Consider the following 20,795-nt stretch of genomic DNA (forward strand, 5'->3'; position numbering starts at 1 on the left):
CCCTTCACTGTCACTGGTACGTATGATGTAGGAAACAATAGTCATTCTGTAGTCAGCATAACTGTTTCAGGAAATATTTGCTGACTGCTATTTGGAGCCAGAGTAGACTTTCTATTTGATTTGTCCAGTACAAATAGAGATATTGTGAAGAAAGTTAAAAAACTTACCTTAATTTTATGTATACTTCCACAGACGAGATGCGAAGCAAAATTGTTTTTCTCACTATTACAATTTCCACTGTTTATGTCCTTGCTTAATCAGTGATGATCTTGCAAACAGCAAAAAATATATTTCCTTATGACTGTGAAGACAGGTTGCTGTAGCTGAAACTCTTCCTGCTTCATACTGGCATTTTTACATCCCTTTCATAAAAGCATTCAACTTGTAAATCAAAACTATAGAAATATGCAGCAGAACCTCTCTGTCAGTGGTAGAGATGATGAGATGGCTATTAATACAGCTACAGCAAGCCTCCAAGGCCGTCTGTATGTTTCTTTAGGTGTGCTGCTTGCTAGGAGGACTGATTTGAGGAAGGTACCCCGGGAATCATCCAACATGAATGGCTTAGAAGAGCCACAGGTTCAGTTAATGTGCTGTGTGAGACTCATCAACAAAATAGCTTCTTCATGCTTGGCATCGAGTTCTGATATTAGGCTGTAGTTGTAGCATGTAGCAGCTTATCTAGGCTGGGGGAATCCTCCGGGATAGGAGCCAGACAAGCCTAAGCTCTCCTCTGCCCCCAAGACCGCCAGGAAAGTGAGGAGTCTGAGCAGAGTCCTGCTGTGCACTGCTGTTCTCCTCCCCTGGACTTATTCCTTTTCAACTTGTCCCTGTTGGTGACAGAGAGCTCATCAACATCTAAGCCTGAGTAAGTTTGATACGGAGATGTCATTGCCTGCAGTAATGAGAGAACTGGCTCGGCAACATGTATGCATTTGTTCCTGGATTGTACTGGAGTTTCAGTGGTACTATGAGAAGATGGTTGTCCTTGAACTTCTTCCTTGCAGTCAAAGTTAAAATGAGAAAGTAGAAAGGACAGGAGATTTGTAACAAAATAATATGTAATTCAATGTCATAACAGCTAGTAATTAGGCTGGAAAGGTTAAATGCAGTTGCTCTGCAGAGGGTGGGTAGCGGGGTATGCTAGCACAGTTAGGAGCATAAGATAGCAAAAAGATATGGCAAAGTGGGAGGTAGGTAGTAGATAGAAGGGTATCCAGACAACTAGGAAACCAGGTCTAAAAACCTGGTCTAAATACACCCATAATGATTATATGAGATTGTCAGGGTTGGTATTTCATATATATGATAATTTAGAGAAATTTTAAATCTATCTTTTCTCTTTCTTCTTTTCTTTTTTGAGTGGTTAGCTTTAATAGTGCTTCTATTTAAATTATTCCAACTTTTCTGGAATCATAATGCTATATTTAGTACACTGAAAGTATGACTTAGATACTTCATTTGATGTGCACTCCATAAGATTTTAGAATGCCCTTATCCTTCTGTGATGTTTTATAAAGACTACCTTTGAATTTTAGCTTCTGTAGATGTGATCAGTTATATCCCTGTTATTAAATGTACTCCATTATTTATGTTCACTAAATTTATTATTGATCTTCAGATGTAGTATAAACATTATGCATTTGTTTACATGTGTATACATATACAGAGATGTAGACTAGTATAGTATTAATTTACTTGCTATTGATTGTTTTCCTTTTGATTCTAGCAGACTGTTCAGCATTGCATTTTGTTGATTACGCTATAATAGTCTGATGAAAGTGATAAAACCAGAACAGTAGTGAACTTGTTTTTGTTGCCTGAATAAACCTATTTGTAAGAGATACTCTAAGTGAGACTCTGTGTATGCCTGTTCACAAAGAAATGCGAAATAAAACAACATTCTGAAAGGCCCAAGTATAAAAGTGATGAAAATACCTGGATATTCTTGACATTGAGCGTATTACCTCCGTGAACGATCAGGATCCAAAATGAAGAGGTACCATTCTGCATAAGTCTAATCAGTGAGGAGTCCCCAAAGTACTATTCAAATCTAAAAATTGTATTTGCTTAAATATTGTGCTGTTGTGTAGGGCCTTAGCAATGAAGGAAAGATGAAAAACGATTCTGCTCAGAGTACTGTCTTGGAAGTATCCATTGTATATTCTGCTGTCTGCTCTACTCATACAGTTATGTCATCCAACTGGGTAAATACAGATTTATACATGTAAACTTACCTTGTCTTCCTAGAGTATCAAACCAAAACAAGAAAAAGTCCTCCAAAATCAAGGCCAAACTGTTCAAATTACCCTTTTGTATATGCTAAGTTCCAAGTGGTCCAAATTATAGGTGATACTAAGTTATATGAGAAAATCAAGATTCATTCACACATACATATGTATATATATACTGCTGAACATGTATGTAGATAGTACATGTAGATAGTTTCCTCATTTGTGACCAAAGTTCTGCGTGAGTCAAAAAGACCTTCCCTGCCCAGTTAGGCTGATGAGCTGGTGGCAGGGGAGAAAGCTGCGCGTGCTGGGTACAGGGATTGCATTTGTGGCTTTTTAGATAGTGGCACTGCACAGAAGTGGGCAGGGAAGTCCATTTGGATGTGAGCAAGCGACAGCATCACGTTATCTCTTTTCTTCTATTTCTCTTCCATTGTTTTTACACATAATAGTCCAATTCTGTATGGTTGTCTACATTCCTTTTAAGTTCAATAGGTCCACTTTGGGATTGCCTGAACATCCAATACATACCCAGCAAAATATGAATTTTATTAAATATAGTGGTAAATGTTTACTTTCCAATTTTAAAGTAGATCTTGAAGCACTTTGCAAAAGGAAGTAATGACCATTTATGACCATTTTACAGTGACCATTTATGACCATATTTCAGTTTGAAAGGGGAATGTATCTCTGAGGGTATAGGTTTAAACTCAGAAAATAATACATTGCCTTCTGAATCACTTATGCCTTTTGAAAGTACTATTTCAGTGTTCAATATTTGTTTTTACTTGAATTAATAATTGCCATCCAGAAGATAAATAAAAGTGAATAGTTATGATTTGAGTAAATATATACATTTCTATGTTAGTATAATAGGATAGACACTTAAGAAATGTGGTGTAAATTTAGAAGATAAGAAATGTATGTAATCATATGACATTTAGTAATGATTATTTAATTTTAAAGCATTTACAGTGCAATTTGTGACAATTATATTAAATTATATCACATTTGCAATTCATTTTCAAATTATAAAGTATTGTGAAGAAAAGTACATGAAATTAGCCTTTTTGTTTCATTTTCATGCCTTTTACAGAAAAGGAAAAAAAAGACTGACATCATAATGAATTCTTTTGATACTCAGAAGAAGAATTTCTCTGTGTTTTGATGAAGATGTATATAATTTTATAGATATTCTTCTGTAATTTAATAAAGGGCTATCAGAGGGCAGTGCTTGACAGATCCATTCAGCCATTTGTTAGATAGGTGTAGGGAACTTTCCTTGATAATCTGACGTTGACTTCCTTTGCATGCAGAATTTTAGCCTTAGTGAGAGACACAGCTCTTGTCTCCAGTGCTGATAATTTTGAAAACATGACCTGGATGCAAAAGCTGAAATGTGCATCTTCTGACTGTCCTAGGAGCTAAGGCCAAAAGCATGGCTTCTGCTGAGCAAGCCACCAAGGAGTTACTGTGAAGCAAGGGGAAGGACTATTTGAAGCACAGCTGCCTCTTCCCTTCTACTCTAATCTCGGGACTTGAATGATTTTCAGTACTCTCTCTGCTCTTGCTGTGTGCTTTTTAGGTAAGATTTACCATCTTTGGGTTCAGGAAGAGCTTATTGCATGCCTTGCACACTTGCTGTTCACAACTAATGTCCTCAAGATAGTGAAAGAGACAGCAGAGCCTGTCATTAAGCAAGTCAGGACTCTTATCTCTCAGAAAATACAAATTCTATATACCTTTAATTCACAGACTTTTTCTATGTATGTAACTTCAGTTTGTCCCTCCAAAAATGTTCTTTATTGGGAAACTCAAATTTCAGCCTTTTTTGCTCCCTCCTTCTCCCACCTTCTGTCCACCAGGAACATAGGACAACTCCCCATATATTGGGAGTACGTGTGCATTAATCAGGGCCATAGAAGGTCACAGGATATTTTTAACCTAGAGTGCAGAGCATGTAGGTAGCCTTCAGCTGACCCGCCTTTGCGTCTGCTGTTGCCTCCAAACTCGGTGATTTTGGGTCTGCTTTAATGCAGAGCACTGCCATGGCAAAGCGTCCTGCCTTGCTCCAGTCACTGGCCTATTCTGTTATGTAGCTATGGACTCTTCTAGGAAAGTCCTATGTGAGTTTTCTCTGGAGAGGGCTGCTGGCAAGTATGTGAGTTGGTATCGTTCCTGTGGTTTTGGCACATCCTGAAGTCCTGAATCCCTGCTGACTTCGTTTGGAGCTTTGGGAGCCTGAGGAAAGAAAAGCAGGCCCTCAGGGCAAATACAAAGAATTCAGTAGCAGATATCTGCTCTAAACAGTGGCATCAGTGACGTTTAGCCTCTTCAGTAAACTCTTCACTGAGCTTAGCTGCTTTATACATCTACACCTTTGTCAATTAACCCTTTATCACGCAGATTTCACTTCTGTTTGCTTGGAAAATAAAACTGAATAACAGTTGTTGGTACTGATGAGTAATGACTTGAGATACTGCTTCTCTATTTGTGCTTAATGACTTAGATATCTTCAACGCATTTGCTAAGTTGTATTTGGCATCTTTTGATTTTTTTTTCCTTTTTGCTGTGAGAAGAATGAGGCTGACAAGCAAGACATGGCTAGTGCTCAGGTAATGCCAGATTTCAGGGTTACAAATAATACACCTTAAAACCATGCAGTTGGTGAGGTAATGTGTGCTTCCAGGATGAAAACCCTTCCTGAATGGCTGCCTGCCCCATCTGACACATGCCTAGACTAGCTGGTAACAGCTGCTGAGGAGGCAGAAAAGTTTCTTTCTTTACATCCTGTGCTTGCATCCTTCACGGAGGTAGGGAGTGGAAGAATCCCTGGATTTCAGGTTGTTGTCCTTCTTCTTTCCTTCAATTCTTTCACCTATCTCTTCTTTTGAGATGAAGAGCAACTCCTCTGCTCGTTTCCTCTCTCCTTTTAAGATGTGAACTGAAAAGAGACCAGGTGCGTGAAGAGCCCATGACAACTTCTCAGCACCCAGCCTTGGAAGGAGAGAGGGGTTGGAGGATCTGGTGACAACAGACTGGGAAGGTAGAATTGCTGTATGGGGTTAACGGGAGGGAGCAGATGTGGAGAGTCGACTATACTGGTACGAGAGCTGAGTGAACTGCTTAATTATGTTTCATAATAGGACTTCTTTTTAAACTGCTAATAAGAGTTGAGTTTTAGTGGTGACTGGAGTCACTATGCATTTGAGGAATGTGATCAGGATATATTGCTTATCAGGAAAAAAAAATCAGAGTTTTTATGTTTTCTTCTTCTTTTCCTCCTTAGCAACAGAATAATTCTGTTATCACAGTTGACCTATGGACAGAACATAGTTATTCATTTTTTTAAATTAAGGGTAACTTCAGACTTTTTTTTTCCCCAGGATACCTACCACTAACAGCTCTCCTGATGAGCATGAGTATATTTATATGACTTAAGTGTTTTATCTTTGATTGATGGTACACTCTATTTTTTTCCTGTGCCATATTTGATGGCTGTAAAATTTTGATTACTTTTACCTCTAAAATTATTTATATTTTAAGGGTAGATTTCAACTTCAAGTTCTGTTGAGCAAATCTTACATAAAGACCTTTGCAATTTTTAAAGGTGAAAATACATATAATGAAGATGATAGTTTGCTTTAAACAGAGACTTCTCCCCTGTACAAATTATACTTCCATGTTAACCCCAACAGTTCTGTAAGATCTAGTGTTGACCTATATTCTGACATTTCCTGTAGCTCGTCTAATGTAATGCAGGTATTAGACTCTTATGTTGCTGTGCTGGCCATAAACATTCTCTGGAAGACATGTCTTACAGGACTCTCTAGGCATCTTATGAAAGATAATAAGTATGAGCAAATTAAAGCAATCTGCTGGACTGTTAATAATAGAGCTAAAGAACAATTAACATGCACAAGCATGGGCAGAAACAAAATCTATTTGAATAATGTGAAAATGGGATGTGTAAAAAAATGGAGCTGCTCTGACTTTTTGCGTTAGCACTAGATTCTTGTAAGAAAAGAATTACGAAGGGTAGATAAAATGGCAAGGCATTTGCTGATACATACCAGTTGGACTATTCTGACCCTGGGATTTGATTGAAACCAGTGCTGACAATTACAAGTGCCTATGAATAGAAAACTTTTCTGAATGTTTTCAAACAAAATAGTAATAATTAATTCTGTTGCTCTGCAGTATTTTGAGAGGGAGAGGGGTACCTGCAAAGTGTATTTACCAAGTCATCTGTAATTTACTATTTGAATTTCACATAAAGTACATGTGTGTCACAGACACAAGCGTATGTATATATGTTCATTGAGGTGGAGTGTTTGAGACTGAAACAAATTATCAAATTGTTTGATTAAGAATCAGAAAACATATTATTTAACAAAATGCTTTGTAAATGCTTCAGGAGAGTCTTTGTTTCATCAATATTCCTCTGAAATTACTGGCAAATCTGACAAACAAGGACTGTGGTGAGAAATTCTGGCAATTTTGAACTTAATGGAATAGGCACTATTAGCTATAAAGGCAGCAACGTTTAATCACAGAATGCATATCAAAGAAAGAAAAAGGATGTACAAGTATCTTGAGTGTGCATAAAATTTTATATAAATTGAGGTGTATTTGAGTTAAACATCTTAGAGGATGCAGAAGATGGAGAAATGTGACATAATTTTTGCCAAAGTCCTGAACCGTGTCAGTTCTGACTATACATGTATCATTTGGCAAAGGATTTAAGTTTGCAGTTTCTCCTTCAGCTTTTGAGTACTCTTACAGCTGATGCTCTGAAATAACAGATTAAGTAAGACTGTAATGTTCTGCATAAATTTGTACTTCACAAGTTATACTTAATGTCCATCCCTCTACTGGAAATAAATTTCCTGTTGCTGGAGTTTCAGCACAGTTCTGATTTCCTCAAGGGTAGCAAGATTTGGCAAAGTCTCATGAGGGCTTATGAAGACAGTAGATACCTATTTCTGTGACTCCATTACCAATTTCCTTCCTGAAGGCTTGGTATCTGTATGTTATGGGGAGAAGGCTCTTTCATCGTAGTGAAGTAGGTGTGAGTGTGCTCGCGATCGGGAAAAATGGCATTCTTTATAAGATAATGGCCATTTGAATAAAAGGAGGGCTTGCCATAGAGCAGACGCTATAACCTTTTTGGCCATTTACTGAAAGGGAATTTGTGACCTTGAGGTCACTCGCTGTTCTACAACTAAAAAATTTAAAATAAAAACACTGACCTTTTTACGTACTGAAAGTTTAAAGGTTTAATTACATTTAATTGTGAATATTCTTTACTTTTTGCAGTTCTAATCTTTCCCTATTGCCTGAGCTTCCATGCTGTTAACTGATAAAACATCAAAAATTGGGCATTGATTCCTGAAATTTGTGATGAGTAATCTAATCCATGTGTTTAACTGTGTTAAATTGATTTAGCATCATTGATGCTGATAAGTATTTTTTAATCACCAAAAGGACTCACCTTTTTTGTCAAGGAGGTGTAGTCATGATGGATTAGCTAGTCATAGAATATTCCTGCTCATCCCATATGGTGCTTTGGATCTTTGATTTGGCTGAGATATGTACCAAAAAAAGGTGTGTGTGGGAAAGTAATTAGACCCTTTCAACAGGCAAAACACAGACTACTTCCCTGAAGCTGACTGCTCAAGCTGACTGTTCCTCACAACACACTGAGTTACAGAATCTGTCCTTACTCAGACACTGTCTCTCAATAAAAGACCCTCTTCTACCTTACTGTCTGCCATTTGCTGCATGTTCTCACATTAAAAGTGGCTCCCCAACTATTGTCAAGTGTGAGAGATATTTTCATTGAGACTGGCGGTGGAATAAGCTTCAGAAATGTGTTTCTTTTCCCACATCTTCCCTTGATAGCATCCTAATGTCATACATAGTACTAACGACCTTGGGGCTTCTAAAGGATGAGGACTGATTCACATAGAAGTATCTATATGAATCTTGTCATTAGGGAACAGCTTTGCTTTAAACTTCCTATTTTCTGTTCAGCTTTGGTAGAGCTCCTCCTTGAACATGGAGAACCATCTGGATTAATTGGACACTGTGTCAGTTTTCAGAAATGTGTAACAAACAAGTGAGCAGGGATGACGGAAGAAAGAGTGAGCAAAAGGGCAAGAAATAAATATGTGGCTGCAGAGATGTTAAACAACAGAAGTGTACTGTGTTGCAGAGAAAATGCACGTTAGCGCAAAACAAGGAAGACTACAACATTGTCATATCAATAGTTTCACTGGAATGTCTCAGCTATAACACATAACTGCAAAGCTAACAGCTCACACCACACTTTGCCCAATCAGAGGTCAAATATGAACTTACAAATATCAGTCCTTTTTTCCCAGTAGAATGACAATGGAGATATGTTAGCAGAAAGTAGCAATTTCAGTGACTTATAAAGTATTTTTGAAATATTCCTTTGTCACTGTGATGATAATTTTGTTTTCAGTTTTCATCTCATTTTCCAGTTCATCAGTGTGTTTGCATCTGAGAGCTGAAATAGCTGAGTCTCTCAGCAAGCATCAGTGGCGCAGGGGGTTCTCCAGTTCCACATGCAGCATCTGCAGCCAATCTTCAGTGAGCACCATGGATGGAAGAGGCTTAGATGTGCCAGAGATGGTGCTAGTGCATGACCCAAGTCATTGCACTAGCAATATCTGCTATCACTCATGTCAGCCAGATATTCCAAGTGCCATGGTCTTTTCTGTGACTGATGATTCTTCTCTGTAATAATATCCAGCGTTAATAGCCAGATTAAAAGGCTGTGCTCTCAGATGGGTACAGATTCACTAACTGCAGATACTAAAATAAGGAGCAGCATAACAGTGCAGTTGACTGTCCAGGTGCCACGATCCTATGTAGAACATAGGCAAAAAAGTAGTGCATGCAAAGAGGGCCTGAAATGCATGGAAAATATGCTTTGTATCTCTTATAATTACAGTATATCCACAGCACACTGAATACGCAGCACATACCAAGACTGTCAATAGCATGCATGATATTAAATGAGTTATAATACTTTATAATATCAGCTGAGGCCCAGTGTGGAATTGACAATATATTCTGTAGTGGTATGAGAATATGGGCCTAAGCCTTGCTGGCTGGAGCCTCTGTTAATGCTCTAAGAAATAACTGGAAATCCAAAGCAAATATATGACAATAGATTTTTTTTTCTCCTCAGTAGATCCAGGAGGGTAGATTTTTAGAAGCCTTGCTGAAGATATTAATAGACTGCATGTGTGTCTGTATTGTTGTCAATATTATGCTTAACCTTACTTTTAATTGCTTCTAGCGTATGGTAGTCATAAAAGCTGACAGTAACTCCATTGTGTAGGTTGGGGCCTTCTGTCAGATGATCATTTTATATTATATTACTGTTATGCCTTGTGACTGTGCAGTTCTCCCAACTGAGAGAACTGCATTTGATGTTCAGAGACAAGAAGGGACGTTGCCGTTTCACAGAATACACTAACCATTAGGAATAACAATCTTTTTCGACTCAGTTGGGGAAAATGTTCTGTGTTTTCTCACTTACAGCTAGGAATTCACATGTAGGTTTCTTTCTAAGGAAGCTAATCTGTGTTCTGTTAACTCCATGCGTGGCCTAGGAGCACAGCAAACATTGTGCAAATTACACTTTTCATGTGTGGATATCCTGGAAATGGAGAGTGCTATAATGTGCATCTTTTCTGTATTAAATCAAAGAAGGTTCAAATCCTGTAATTAAAGGTTTCGTACTTGCTTCTCTTAGGTTGCACAGCTTATCATAGACAAAATTTCTATCAGTATTTGCTAACATAAATGTAATGGAAAGCAAATTGTAGCTCATAGATCAGGTACTTCAGCTGTTGTACCTTGTTGTAACTCTGTAGGAACTCTGAAATTTTGTTGGTTTACATCAACTGGTGATTTTATGGTCATAATCACTGCAGTAAGTAGTTACATGACTGTGTCCTCTTATAGTCTTGTGAAGACGGCATTTCTAGTAGCATCACTACATTGTTCAGAGAAACCTGCCAGACTCTCAGTGCATCTCAAAGAATATTTAGAAATATTCATGCTCATCATCTAGTATTAATTCAGGCAGGCAGTGCTTGACTTGTTTGTGTGATTAACTGTTGTTAAGACTTTGTACTGTCACAGGATCAAGTGCTTAGTATACTTTTGACTGAAGAGGATTGCTTCTGTTAGAAGGCAACGTGAATAAACAAGAGAGACGAGATTAATACATCAGTATAATCTACAGTTATTAGCAAACGTAAAAAAGCTACAGAGAGCTGGAACGTGGCTGGTGTTTAAAGTAGAAGCACAATTTTCTAAATGTCTCTTTTTGTGATATGCAGGTTACTATCCTTTAGTGGAAATCCTGCTCTTAATGCTGCATTTTATTGTGATTCAACTGTCATTAACATAAGGTGACATTTTTGCTTTTTGGAACCACAGTCCTCTGCTAGGAACTCTTCAAGTAGAGAAAAGAGAGACCTTCTTCCAGAGGATTCCTGTATCTAAGTGCGCTCACAGTGGGCAAACTCCATAGTAGGAGACTATATAGTGTTGAGAAAGTGTGTGCAGCTGGAGCACTTATTTCCAGATTTTATGGGTTGCTGACAGCTTCCTGGCAGTTGTAGGGAAAGTTGTCATGTATCAGTACAGATAAGCAGACCCAGATCTGTGAGGACAGAAATGGTATGCAGTCATCTTTATCCATCTTTTTTGTTGGCTGTGCCTTTTGGATGTCACCTCTCTGGTTTGTTATCAGTTGCTTCTGGAAAAAAGAAATCTCACGAATGAATATTTCATCTGTTTGGGAATCTTAAAAAGTCACTTCAAAAGCTTGCTTTGCCAGACCTATTACCAGTCCTCGTGGGACTGGGTCTGCAGTTAACTTTTGAATCAGATCCCAATAGGGATACTTTTGGCTGAACCATGAGAGATGACTTTTCCCTTAGAAATGAATTTCCATCCGATTAAAAGTTGTTAAATTCTTTTTGCTATTGCAGATATTTGAATTAGTGATTATATGGTCTTTGTTTTCTACTATTGCAGACTTGGAAGACTAAAATTGCTGTCTGGGGGGCTATTATTTTGTTTTCTCTTTTTCTGCCTGGTATGATTCCTTATTTTATCTTGCTATGTCCTGGAATAGCATCTAAAGAAATGCTATGAGGTATTTTAGTGACGTAGGTGACAATGTAGGCCTTATGTCTCCTTATCTGAAAGACAGCATCTCCAGCAGCACAGACATATCTCAGCCTGCCAAGGCCCAATGTGGAACATAATGTGTGAAAGATACCCAAAATGAGGAGAGTGGGTCTCATTCTTGTTTAAAATGCTGTGAATTTTACTCCTTTAGGGTGAGTGAGTGTATTTTCTAATTCCAGTTTTAGGAATAATAATTAATTTTAAGCTGCTGAAGTGACAGGACAGTACATCTGTGTGAAAAGTGAGTCATTTAGGGAACCAAAATGAGTGGGATCACTCAGAATTAAGTGCATGAGCCCTCAGCCTGAGTTATTGGTTTGGTGTTCAGACAGGAGACTTCATGCTGGTCGTAGGGCCAGCGATACTACAAAATATGATCTCAAGCTTTGAAACTGTTTGGATCTGACTATAGAATGGAGACTCTAGCAAATTTGGTATCCTACTTTTACCTTCTGGGGTGTCAGTGGTATCTTCCAGAAACCTGGAAGTTGTTGGGTTAGAGGTTTAGGGTAGTTCTGTGCAATACAAGATTGGTGCTAACGACCTGAAGACACCTGCAGAGAGCCCACCCAGAGACCACGGGATCCCCAGCCCCGGCTTAGATGCACACGGCGGGAGATTCTGTTAGGGCCTGGAAGCTGACCAGCTCGCGGATGGTTGTTTTGTTTTTTGGAGCACTTTTTTTTTTAAATAGATTCGATTTGGTTCAAATCTGGTAGTAAAATTTAAATTTGAAGCTTTTGTTCTGAAATTTTGAACAGTTCTGTGGAGTGTCACATTTTACAATGACCTGTCTTACAATCTCTGGTGAGATCGCAGAGGGAAAGTGCTGCCACTTATTGATTTCTGGACCAAAAAGCCATTCAGTGATTGTGATCAGTAGTTAACAGGTCACAAACTCATGCTGATTAATTTTGTATCTGAAAGCAATTCCTTTTTATACTGTAAGTGACATCTAATGCTGCCTGAGGGGTCTATAGTATATAGATTTTATAAGCGAATGAGCAACTGAATGCATTATTTTCTTGCCTTTTTGTGACTATGTTAACTTATTCACAGAATCTTCCATTTTAATACAATTTATACTTTTACCGGAATTTTAACATTTCACTATAGAAAGAAAAAAAAGGAGCCTTTTATCACTCATATTGAAAAAAGCTTAAGCCTTAATCCAGTCAGAGTCAGTAACTGTTATTTGATTTTAAAGGATGGCGCTCATAAACTATAGAAAGGCAAGGGGTAAAATGTGCCTTATGGTGTAATTGTTGCAGTGCATCTCATATTTATTGAAGGGACCATCATTATGCAGAGCCATTATAGTGGATATTCCTGCCACTGTATCAAGCAGCATATCTGAATTTTATATTAACCTCTGTGAGTTTGAATGAAGTACCTGTATCTTCTCATTTTATTTCACTTTTTCTCCTGTTTAAATCAGCCCCCTGTAGCATAAATATATACAGCTGCAGCGCAAGAATTAGTAAAGACCATAATCATAGAAAAGAGATTCTCTGTAGGATCTGTTCAGGTTCCCAATAAAGTGTACGTGTTGCTTTTTTTTTTTTTTTTTTTTTTTGGGGGGGGGGTAGCATGTATCATTCTTGGTTCACAGGTTTGATTCATATTTAAGGAATGTTTTAGTGCTGTGAGTACTTTCTAGCACCTTATTAGGAACATACACATTTCTGTTTACCATTTATTCAGGATTTTCCCATTGTCTCTTTTTCTGCTGCTTCTTAATGTGAAGCAGTAACAAAGCTGGCCAAACAAGAAAGTGCAGATTCCACGTAGGTTTTTGTGGTGCTGGTTATGGTTCAGAAAAGCTGAGTTTGTAACCGTAAGTAAGTAACAGTCAGATACCGACATTTTCGTGAAAGCCTTATCCTAATGTGGGGCATGGGGAGCTGAGTCAAGGGAAGGCCAAGGAAGAAAGGAATATGTGCTCTTTAAGCTTGTTCTCTTGCTGTAACGATCTTGTAACGCTGTAAAACCGCCAAAATTCCTCGTCCAGTAAAGTAAATTCATAGAGAAGAGAGATCTGTCTTCTTACCCTGGACTTAATTTCTCTCCACTTAAATTTGCAGTATGCAATCTGCCCAAGTGTTTCATTTCAAGTGAAACTAGGATCTCATTCTAAAACTCAGTTAATACCATATGAAACCATGTACCTTATCTAATTTTAGTATAAACCACACAAGCCTTGTTGTGCTAATGCCACGTGAAACCATTCGGAACCGGGGTCGGAGAACTGTTTTTGTGGCAAAATTTTAAAAATATTATATAGTTAATTCAGCTATTTTCACAAGCATTTGATTTTTTTTAAGCAGAAGCCTGAAATGAGATTGATTCATTGGAAGCTTTCTGATGTATATTTTCTGCATAATGCACGAAAAATAAAATAAAACTTGATGCTATAATGAAGTTTAAACTATTCAATGGAAATCCACTTTTGCACTTTTAAGTTTACTGAAAACATCAAGTCCAGTTGCAAGCAGTTTTCAAAAGTGTTAAACGTGTAGATGAAGAAAACATGCCTGAATATGTGAGAAAAATAAAGACTTTCATGCTTTAGAACAAAAGTCAGTAATTGAGGTAAATTAATTGCGATACATTTGGGGGAACCTTCTTTAGAGAGTAAGTATTCCATAATTGTCAAATATATTATTTCTTCTTTCTCTGACCATGTTTGAAAGCAAGCTGGCAGCTGGTCCATTAGGCTGGCTTGTTATGGCAGTTTTAGAGATGGTCAGAATTCTGAAATGTAGATAATTTTTTAAAATTTAAAATGTTTTTATGACTGATAAAAATTTCTAAGCAAATGTCTTTTTTTTCTTTTCATCTTGGATCACATTTTTGATTTACTGTAGTCAATGATACATTGCTTACATTTTAACCATATTAGTATAAAAGCTGGAAGTTTGCTAAATTAAAAATGTAAATAATTTCCTTCTGCTTTAAAAATAATTTTAATATCTAAATCTCCATTTTCTTAGATGTATTTGTTTATACTCTGTGGTAAAACTGTTTTGAATGTAATGGTTTATAAACTTGAATAGAATACATTCAAACATTTGAAACTGGGAGAAAAGTGATAGACACAGTAGCTAAAGGTATTTAAGTACACTTTAACAGTTGCTCAGTGAGGTTCCTCACATCAACAGAACCTGCTACAAGACTGGAGCCATACTTAGCTGTTGCAAATGTTACTAGCTATGACTTTTAGCCTAGCCTGTACCTGTTGGTTGCAAAAATACCCCCACCAACCAACCAACCGAAAATACCTGCACCTTTACCCCACTCTTATTAGGAAAAAGACCCTAAATAATTTCAAAACATGAAGAATTTTCTCTCCAGAATACACTGTGAAGCTCTGTACGTGAAGTGGCTTGCAGACAAGGATGTTATAAGGACACCCCGGACCACGGTCATTGCCCTCACTCCTCCAAATTGCTCCTTTCCATGGGCCTTGTCCTCGGGGCAGCTGGTGACTAAGCAGTCGTCAGGTCTCCTGTGCTGCCCACCCTCTCCCCTCATGGCCAGCTCATTTGAACTCACTGAGTGTTAATAATTCAAAAGATTAAGATTATGGTTCACAAGAGCAGGAAAACTAAGTGTTTGCACAGTGTAGGATCAGGCCTATTTTATGCAATGAGTCAGATGAAGAAATTGTGAATATTCCTCTAGAAACAAAACATTACTGTTCTGCACAGGCCTTTGCTTTACACATCTCAGAGAACTGCCTGTGTTTTAGAGAAGCCAGTGCCACTACTGAATGCTAAACTGGAAAAAAACCAACACTGTTTATCTAACCCATCAGCTTTTCTGTTACCTGTTTTATAGTACTGTTTAATTTTTCTGTCATTCTATAAATTATAAATGTAAAGAGAGCGAACTCCTTTGCTTTTGCTGCAGGCAGTGTTTTGATATTGCAGGCTTGCTGTCTAAGCCCTGCTGAGAGTTACGGGCTGCTTGTGTTATGACCTGTCTTTCTTTTCTCAGAGAAGTCTGCAACGGCAAAGCCAGAGACAAGATGTTTCAGTTTCGGCACCGTAGCCTAGGAGCTGTTCTCAGAGCGCTCCGGGCTTCGCTTTTAATAGCCCGAGAGCAGCAAGCGGCCGCCCAGGACCGGGTCGCGTACAGCGGTGCCGCGTGCTGCTCTCCGGCGTGCCGTGCGTGGCCGTGCCTTTGCGCACGTGCCTACCCGAGCTGCCGGAGTTTCAGGCGTACGGAGGGCAGCAAAATGGAGAAGCTGCTGCTGCAAGATGAGGAAACGGCAGCTGTCGTGCTGAACAGCGGGCTGAGAGCAGCTTGCAGCAGCGCGAGACTGCCGTGAGAGCTAGTTAATGAAGCATGACCTGCGAGGGAGGAACGAAATCACAGCACTCAGCAGCCAGCCCCTTTAAAATGGTAATGCAGTCAGTCGTCATCTCACCTCAGCACTGGCACTCCTCAGGATTTGCTTGTGCCAGTCATTTTGTGCAGATTGTCAGGTGAATATCAAAACAAGCATGACAGGCAATTACATACAAGAATCTGAGCAAATAGTCGCCCTGCTGCGGGAATCGTAGACAAGCATGACTGACAGGAACTCACTGATACTGAGGGTTGAGTTTTTATTCTGTGACTACACTCGGTGGGTGATTTCTTGCCCTGCCCTGCATTTCAGATTGCTTATGTAGGTCTCTGGTAAGCCCCCCAAATTGTATCAGCATGTAAAAATATAATTTTAACCTACTGTGTTACAGCAGATAGCTCTCCAAATGATTTTTCTGAAGCAGTTTCAGGGATAAACCTGTGTGGTTTAATGATGATAGTTCCTTGACTAGGATTTAATAGATCAGGTAGCCTGAGTTGCTGCTTTCATAATTTTTCTGCTTAAAGTAGTCAGGATTAGTTGGAGGAACAATCAGATTGACATAGAGAGTTTTAATTCCAAATCTTTACCCTCGAAAATAGGCAAAGTCTATTGTTAGGTCTACATATAACTGTTATTAACATAAGTGATACTTCATAGACTGATCACAGTCTGTTGCATAGATACTGTTTTCTCAGAACTAGGGTCTGATCCTTGCTGCTGTTATAGATGTAAAAAGTTAACGCTCTAAGAGTTAGAGGACAACTCTTTGTTTTGTTTTGTTTTGTTTTTGATTTGGGAGTCATAGAAACAACTGTCAATATCCGGTGTCTCTATTGCAGGGCAAATAACATAATTTACTTCCCATTCCAGCAGATTGTTTTACTGACTTCTGTAGGTTTTGAATCAGGCTCATAATTATTCCATTTCTAATTTAGAGATTGGGAATGCTAATTGTAATCTACAAAAGAAGAAAAAGCTGTTCCTGTTAATAATACACTTTGGGATTATGGCAGTGAACAATTAAGTGATGCATTTAAATGCATTCTTCTTGACTTTGATTTGATCTGCTTCTACAGCTCAGTTCCTTTTTTAGCATATTGAGCTGTCTGTGTTTACCTTAGCTTTCTCTATTCATATTTCTTGTTTTCTCAGATATTCTGAGTGTATAATTTTAACATCACCTTTATATTTCCAGCCAGTTCCACGTTGCTGGAATTGAAATTGAAAACTGTGATCATTTTACCTACAGGGCAGAATTAATGATACTGGTTAGAAATGGTGGAGGAATGGGTTTTAGGTATCAAAAGTGTCCAGCTAATTACAGTTTTTATCTGAGTTTTTACCTAAGCATTTCTCCACCATGTCTTTTAAGAGAGTCCAGTCATCTGGACTTAAAAATAGAAGTTAAATTGACTTCCATGCGTGGCTTTTCCTTAACTTGATCTGGAACTCACATACTTGGCAGAGAATCTTAAGGCAAAATGACTTGAATGCAGATATTCCTCCAATTCTCATCGCACATTACTGCTCCAAGGGCACATACGTTGCTTCGTAGGTGACAAGCTTGCCTGAGAAAATATCATAGAGCGCGTCAGCATGAAGACATGACATTTATGTCCTGGCTGTTTACTGATGAGTATATAAGTTGTAAGGGAATGGATAGCACATTACTGTGGGGATATATGGGTCTTGGTTAGACTTAGATACTGATTGCCCAGCATAACTGTACAGTGAAGGCATGGTGGTTGTGTTACCAAAAAATAGTCCTGAATATACTATAGATTTTGCTTCAGAGTGTGTTAAATTTTCTAACTTTTCCAACACTTCAAGTTATTTTGTGATTTGAGATAAATACTAAGGCGTTTGAGTATGCGTGTGAACTTTATGCACACTGTGTATTTCTAGGACGGGGGTGGCTGGTTTTATTGAAAAATGCCTTCTGAATGAGAATTTTTGCTTTTTTATTTCAAATGAGGTCTGGAAATAGATTGATAACAAAAATTCCTGGTGTTTCTCTGGTTCTTATCCTGGCTCAGCTGGAAACCAGCAGAATAACCCAGTTCCTTGACAAGCACGGGAGAGATTGTGTGGGAGCCCGGGCCTCAGAAGAGGGGAAGATTGCAGTATATTCATGTGTTGCCCAAACCAGTTTGTTCCTTCTCCTTTCTTTTAGAGTTAGACCAGAAGGAAATACCTGACTTGGAAAGACCTGAATTTTTAAAAATATTTGATTGAGTATTATTTTTCACATTCACCAGATTAATGTTTATGAATTGGAATTGTTCAAAATACTTCATACTGATTAAACACAGTGCCTGTTCCAGCACAAGTTTTGTTTTATGGGTTTCTTTGTGCTTAATGTCACACAGGAATTATTTATGTATGAAAGCTGGAAATTATGATTAGAAGTAGTACATTTTGCAGTGCCTGTGTATTTTATTCATACGAAACGATTTTAAAAAACCTTTCCTTACATAACCATGACTGAGTGTAATGCCTGTATACTTAACATTTTTGGAGGTACCCTCAGTTTTGCATCTCTCAAGGCTGTACAAAAAGTTGGAGGACTAAGGGAGAACTTAATAAGTCAGTGCTCTGAATGAGATTGCCTGGCTGGTAACTAACATTGCTGCTTGGAAGTCACCATTCATATCCAGAACATGTTATTTAGCTACTTGATTGCTGAACATGATAATTGTTGTTGCTTAATTGTAAGACCTGCATATACAACCAGACTTAAATTGTGTTGCGGTCTGTTAGTGTATAGTCTGTACATTTTAAAGTTTTAATGTCGGAATGAATATGCTAGTGATATCTCTTTTCACTCAATATAAATCCAGTGTTTTTTCCAAAAAAAAAAAACTTTTCTAAGAAATTTGGCTAGTCTTTGGATAAATATCCAAATGTACTGCTTTCTTGAATTAATTTTACAGATCTTACTGATAGGCTTATCCAACTTGCAATCAGAGGAATTTTCTCTGATTCTGTGAAAACTTCCTGCTAGACTGGATGGAAGGTTTTGGTTAGTGTCTGAAACTAACACTAAGGAGTAAATAGAAGTGCTAATAATTTGTGAAGAACTTTTTTTGGTATCTTTGATTAGCTCTCAGTAAAGTTGATTTGTTCTATTTAATGCTGTTTTAAAAGGAAAAAAAAATCTATTCTCCCACTGCCAAGCCTTTTCTTTTCTTCCAGAGACCTTTTAATCAAGAGGAAAAAGAAAAAGTATTTTTTTTTCTCTCTGTTTGCAGAAGGAGGCAGTAGGAGAATCATACTATTTCAGACTGATATGACTAGGTATGAATTAGTATTTTAACTATTTTATAATTACACATTTAATTTATACAACAGCTATTCAACCCAATTTTGAGCAAAGAAAATGGATAAATGATAGTAAGGTAATTGCCATGTTTGAAGAAATGTCCCTCAACTCTTGAAGTAATTCTCTCTCTCTTTTAATGGAAATGGCATTTCTGTGAATGGGTATCCTGCCGAATGAAAACTGAATTAATATCTTTCAGTAATTGTTTCATAAGGCATTTTGCAATTCTCTTACACAGCATGCCTTTGCCCTGACTGCAACATATTAATGACAATGAGGAAAGGATTTTATAGTCATTTTGTCAACTGTGGTATTAAAAGGGAATTTCAGCTTTGCTTTCTCACTCTTCATAAGCTGTTGGAATTAAATCTGAGGATCATTTCATTGGTCTTGGTTATTGTTCAGTACGTTTTGACTTACTCTCAAAGTGAAGATTTTTCTTAAAAAAATCTTGTATTTGATTTCATGATCTCTGAGTCATTTCATTATGCATCTTATGAGATTCTAGCTAGTTGCTCCTTTCCTCTCCTGTGGTTTGATACAGAAAGGAATTGCAGACATCTTATATGTTTTAAATATTATATAAGCATCTCTAACCTGCTAAGTGAGATAAATACAACTTTCTGTAGATTGGCACAGCATTTGAGTAAGATACCATGTAGGTAAACACTCATGGGGGCTTGGAATCCTTCAGGATCTTGCATCTTCTAAGTTACTATTTGAGTACAATTACAGTTTTTTTTCAGCTCATTTCAGTTAGCTTATTAGTTTGTGTGCTGTAATACACAGTTTAGCAATAGTCTGCATGTTATACGTGCAGTATTACTTTTCTTTAACAAATCACTAAATCCTTGTAACAGATTGTGAAGTTGTCACTTTCCTCACATCCAAGTAGCTCATATGCCTTATAACATTTTTGCAGCCATCTTGTTGCAAAGGTACGCTCAGTAGACCAAAGAAACCTGCAGTCCTACTGCACAACCGCTCATCTTTGAAGCTCTAGAAATAGCATGTTGTTATACTGTTTATTTAACTGCTGTTAATTTTTCTGGAATTGTAGGTTTTGGATTTATTAGCCACTGAAATAAAAGGAAACCTCTAAATAAACCAATTTAGCAGTGCATTATTTTAAATAATAATGTGATATTTTAAAGCAAAGTCATGGGTACTTTTAAGTTCTTGCAGCAAAGTCTCCTGTACAGTTCCTGCACTGTAATGTAAGCCTATCCTGTTTCCAGATCAGGACATTGTGTAGTTGGGTGAGATGAGCCATGGGCTTCCGTATATGGCTCTAATTTAGGCTAGAAATAAATTTTCATAGTTCCTGCCTACATCCTTGACCACTCAATCCCACTTTTCCACAGCTCTGCACTTCTTTCCTTCCCCTTTTCCTCCATACATGCACCAGCCCTCCCAAACTGGACACAGCTCTTGTTCCCTTTTTTCCCAGTGCACTGTATTCCTCATCCACATATCCTGCTTCTTTCTCCAGTGTTGTGTGCCTCTTCCCATCGTCTGCTAGTCCCACTTTCAAACCTTTACTTTTTGATCAGGTAAATGTAATTTAGGTTTAATACCTAAGTTAAAGAAGGACCTTATTTGATTTCATCTTGTTCAGTCAAAGAGAGAAACTAAATTA

This window comes from Rhea pennata, chromosome 4 (genome assembly GCF_028389875.1).
Source record: "Rhea pennata isolate bPtePen1 chromosome 4, bPtePen1.pri, whole genome shotgun sequence".
In the NCBI taxonomy this organism is placed as follows: Eukaryota; Metazoa; Chordata; class Aves; order Rheiformes; family Rheidae; genus Rhea; species Rhea pennata.